Source organism: Lygodium microphyllum, chromosome 27 (assembly GCF_053477565.2).
Source record: "Lygodium microphyllum isolate KBCC chromosome 27, Lygodium_microphyllum_v1.1.10, whole genome shotgun sequence".
Classification (NCBI taxonomy): domain Eukaryota; kingdom Viridiplantae; phylum Streptophyta; class Polypodiopsida; order Schizaeales; family Lygodiaceae; genus Lygodium; species Lygodium microphyllum.
In genome coordinates this window covers 90,374,780-90,380,582 of record NC_141161.1, presented here as the reverse complement: position 1 = coordinate 90,380,582, position 5,803 = coordinate 90,374,780, and positions in this window count along the sequence as shown.

Genomic DNA, 5,803 nt, shown 5'->3' with positions numbered 1-5,803 from the left:
CTTATCGTAGTACTTTTGGGCTAAGGTAGTCATTACTACCATACACTTGATTCATCAATCCCCATGCACTGCTCTTGATTATCAAGTTGTAGAGGAAGTATAGTCTAGAAAACCTCCATCATATGCTCATTTGAGTATCTTTTATTGTGAAGCTTTCTACCATATTTCCAAGGACAAGCGCAATAAGCTGGATCCTAAGTCGGTTCTTGGTTATAAGGATGCAAGTGAGATGGGCTACCACCTATGAGATCCATAAGCTTGTAAGGTCATCTATAGCCATAATGTTGTTTTCCATAAGGAGAAAATGCATACATAGCCTGAGTAACTCGTTGAGGTTCATAGGGTGATATTTCAAGAGACGAGCCTCCTATTTCTATATAGCTAGCTAGATAGCCTACAGCAGCTAATGAGTCCAATGCAATCCAACGCAATCTGCTAGAGATAGACATCAACCCGATAATTTTGCACCCTATATGGATTATGTTATGGTGACAGATGCTAGTGAGCCTCTTGCCTATGATGAGACCATGCAAAAAGGTGATAGTCACTCTTGGAACAGGGCCATGCAGTCAGGGTATAAGTCTCTACTAAAAAATTGTACACATGATTTGATTCATTTTCCTAGTGGAAAGTGTGCTTTGCCATGCAAGTGGGTGTGCAAGTTGAAAAGTATCACTAGACAACCCAAGCCAGTAGCCTATAAGGACAGATTGGTTGCTAAGGGTTTTAACCAGGAGTATTGTGTTGACTTCGATGAATTCTTCTCTCCTCTCATCGAGATGAAAACCCTATATTTTGTATTGGCTTTAGTTATGCAGCTAGATCTATAGCTCTATTAGATAGATATCAAGACGGCTTTCTTATATGGGAACTTGCATGATGAGATTTATATGATCCAGCCTCATACCTTTGAAGAAAATGTAGGGAACACCTAGTGTGCAAGTTGAGAAAGAGCATGCATGACCTTAAGCAGGCACCTAGGAAATGGTATCAAAAGTTTGATGCTTTCTTGCACTCATAGGGATATGTCTGCATTGATATGGATCAATGTTTATATACAAAGAAACCACGTGATGGTAGCCTTATAATTTTGGTACTCTATATGGATAATATATTGATTCCTAGAGGTGCTCATGATAATTTGGATGCCTTAAAAGGTTAGCTCAAGAAGAGCTTTGAGATTAAGGATATAGGATAGACCTTGTATATTATTGGGATACACATCACATATGATCACTCTAAGGAGAGCCTTTACTTGTTTCGCAAGAGTATATCCAAAAGGTCATTGAACGGTTTTATATACGAGATGTTAAGTGTGTTGGTTGTCCTTTACCTTCTCATATGAAGGTTAGTCAGGCTGACTATCCACAATCTGATGAGGAGAAGGCCAAGATGGTCAAAATCCCTTATGCATCCACAATGGACAGTTTGATGTATACCATGATAGCCACTCATCCTAACATAGCATTTGCACCAAGCATGATATATGGGTACATGTGACAATAGTTGGATACATGTATGATAATTGTAGCAATTGAACTCTATTTATGTGTATTTTCTTGGGCATTTTGAATTTTTTTTGTCTCAGTTTGAGAAGTTGATGCTCACACTTGTTCACATGCTTGGATAATAATTTGACACATTACATACTACTAGTTTTTTTTAATTGTAGCTCTTCTAATGTCAAAAACTACACAAATTACTCAAATTGTGGATGACAAATTGATTAAGCAAAACTACAGTATATGGTCCTATCATATGGAGAACATTTTAATGGGAAGAGATGTATGGGAACTCGTTATAGGTAAAAACGCATGCCCAAAACTTCCTAATGAGCCCATTGAGAAATAGAAGAAGGTGTACAAAGATTGAACAGGTAAAAGCAAGAAGACCTTGCACTAGATATGCTTGAAAATTCTATCAAATGGATGTGAACAATGCTTTCTTAAATAGTATATTAGCAAAGAAAGTATATATTGAATAGCTTGAAGGGTGTGCATATCCTAAGTATCTGCATTATGTTTTCAAGTTAGGAAATGTATTCTATGGATTGAAACAAGCACCTAGAACTTGGTGTAAGAGGATCAACATGTTCTCATGTAGCATGGGATTTCAGCAAAGCATGGTTCATTATTCAGACAGAGAGAATGGAATGGTGATTGTGATCATCTATGTTAATGATCTTATGATTACATGTACTCTTGAAAGAGAGATTTTTGAAGTAAAGCATAGGCTACACAAGGAATTTAACATCAAAGACCTTGGATTATTAAGATACTTTCTAGCCATTGAGGTGATTGGCACTCCACATGAAGTTTGGTTAATACAAAGCCAATACTCATTGGAGATGTTAATGAAGTATGGAATGACATCATGTAAACCAATGAATACACCATTGGATCAAAACATAAAGATGGTGGATAATTGACAATATATTGAAAATATCACTATGTTCAGAAAGATAGTTGGTAGCTTGATCTACCTAAGCATAATAAGATCGGACTTCAGTTATTCAGTGGGAGTGATTAGCCAATTCATGCAAAAGCCATGCAAGTCACATTTGGATGTAGACTTGAGGAAAGTCTTGAGATATGTGAAGAAGATCTCAGCTTTCTCAAAGTCCAAGAGTAGTACGGCTAGTTTCTGTGCACTGTGCTGAGCCCACTCTGTCGCCTCAAAGAGGTGAATACATTGTCGAGGATGCTCCTATCCTAGACAAAGCATGTCTGTGTGTCATGGATGATATCTAGAAGCACAAGGCGTAGTCGCCTCTACCGATCATCTTTGCCAGTGCCTTATAGGCCACTGACAATAAGGTGATCAATCTCCACTGAGAAAGCTCCAACCGGTCTCCCCCTTTGGGGGAAGACTGATAAGGCCTGCCTAAAGGCTCCTTGGCACCTGTCCTGAAGTGAAAATCTCCTGGAAGGCCACCAGTAGTAGAGGGTCCTTCACCACTTCCCACTAGGTAGTGAAGAAGGCCTTAGAGAGGCCATCCTCTCCCGAGCATTTCTACCCGTCCTGTGTATGAAAAGTCTCCTCTAGTTCCTTCTCTATGAAGGGGGCTAGGAGGGAGCATCCCATCTCCTCTGTGACAAGGGACGGGATGTGTGTTGGGGGTAAAGGCGCCTCCGCCTAGCCGCCCGTGTATTACTACACTGACAGTCACCACCACTGCACACTACAGGTGGCGGGCACCCGTCACCATCACCTTATTCTTTATTCTTTTAGTGACAGTTTGAATAAAGGAAGGCCCAATCACACATTGTGACTGTTGGAGTTCCCATTTTTTGTCTCTCTTCTTTCTTGCTCTTGCTCTCCCGCCATAGCTCTCGCATGCAAGCTTCGATCCTTCTCACCTTTCAACTGGTATCAAAGGTCGGCTTCCCACTCTTGAGCTTGGCTCGTGGCATTCTCAACTTCCCATCGACTCCCCACTCTCATTAGGTCTCCTTCCCGGCAGCCATAGCTCATTCTCTTGAGCTCCCGTCACTCCCCGGCTTCCCGACCGGCCTATTGAGGCACCATCAGGGCATTGATATTGAGGTATTGCTTCATTATTTTAGAGACTTATTTCAGTCCACATGTCTAGGTAAACAGGGCAGCCACCATTGAAGCTTCCAATCTTCATATCTCTTTGCCACTGGTTGTGGGCTGTTAGAGGCTTATTCCAAGGCCTCTTTGGCTCATGTTTGAGCCCTCCAATCTCTCCAGACCTACCACGTGGACCAACAGGAGCAGCATCATCATCACGCTGATTTACACCTGATTTTGGACAGATTTCATTCAGTCACCTGCTGGTTACTTCAGCTCCAGCTCCAGCTTGCCATTAAGCACTTGTTTGGGCTCCAATTTCAGGCTTTTTGCACATGTATTGATACTTGGCATTGATCCTTTGATATTAGGCATTGGTTGGTGGCTGAAAATAGTGTATCAAGACTGTTATAAACAATCTACAGACATTTGATGCTAGTGCTACATTCACAGTTTATGCCTATGCTTGTTTGGGCATGACTACATAACCGGTTTGATGCCTATTGCATCCCGATTGATTGGGGGATTGAAGCTACAAGTCATGCTATGACTTTGGCCTGATTGTGGGGCTGAAAATACATAGTTTATAATAGTAAATGCATGCTGAATACTCTTGGGCTGAATCTATCTTTCATGCCTTGACATATGTCTATTGGTTCCAGATGTATCTCTTGGGTTATGCTATGATGTATTGATCATCGAGGGACGACTTCGAGCTTGTCATTGAATCCGGATGCTTTTGGAAGCTTGAGCTTATTTCAGCCTGCACTTATTGACATCAGTCTATACTTGATAGTGGTCAGTGCTTTGACAGTTATATGCTCTTTGGGTACATGCTTACCTGACGCCTACGGCTTGATGCATTTGTCTTGGCACAGTGTACCATGTACTTGTTGAGCTTTAGTGCACTCTGAAGACTTGGCTTGGATTCTCATTTTCTATTCCAAAATTTTGTATTGGATGTCATTTTGATTGTTAGATATCTTTATTGGGATGTATGTCTTGCTCATGGATGCTACCTACAATTGCTTTGTAGCCGTCATGCTCTTGGGATGCTATTGAGGCATTGTCTTGGTTACCTATCCTTTGTACTTTGACTTGGTTTGATTGAGTTGTTGAGCTCGTTTATCCACCTTTTGTGTCAGTGGGAGCATCTTGTATGCTTGACCGACATTGAGGAGGAGGTTTATGCTATTTGAGCATTTTGTAGATACTTGAGACTTTGGGATCTCTTACACTTAAATGTTGCATGGTTCATGCACTGATATCTTGGAGTTGCTTTTGACCTGAGCTTGGGCTTTGCACTCTTGTGAGCATACACCTACTGGTGTCAGATCTTGCCAGTGTTATGTATACTTTGCCCTACTATCCATAGGGTATGCCTACTCATCACTGACGGATGCTTTGGTGACATGTTTGGGTTTTTGCTCAGGGTCTTGATGATTGTTTGGTGCTGATTTATGCCCGTTTATGGCTGATCATGTCTTGGCTATCATTTATTGACTTGGTCCAGTGATTTGGTCAGCAATTGACTCTCACAATACCTTGCTGTCATTTATTACAAGCATATAACTCCAGACTGACATGGATTTTTCATGCTAAAATATTTTGAAATGGTGTACTTTCACTAGTACTTGGTGGGCAATAGCTTTGGTTACACTTTTCTCGCCATTTTCTCTCGACTTTGGTGATTTTTTTGTCATTTTCTGCAGTAAACAACAAGCAGTTTTGAACTGTCTGCAGTCTTCCAGCCTGCATTATGGCGAGTTCATCCACTGATCATGCTATTTTTAACATCACTAAGCTTGATGGTACGAATTACTCTTATTGGAAGAGCCAAATTTGGCAGGTGTTGGTGCAGAAATCGCAGATCAAACCATTGAGGTTGAGCGGGCATCCGCCTGCAACTATAATAGATGAGGAATGGCTTGAGTTTTATGAGTTATACAAGTCCACTATTGTATTATCTCTCGCAGAACAGGTTCATTAGAATGTATTTGAGGAAGAACAGAGTGCGTGGCAGTTGTGGGATAAAATCAAGAATCTCTATGACAAGAAAAGTCCAACGAGTCAGATGTATTGGTTGAAGCAGCTTATAGATCTGCGCATGAAGGAGAATGTGACTATGTCTGCTCACTTGAGTCAATTCCATGCTATACTCAAGAACTTGACTTCACAGGACATCACTTTTGCAAAGCATGTCACTCCTCTTTTCTTGCTTGGTACTCTTAATGAGTCATGTGATGTATTCCGCATTGCATTATGTGCC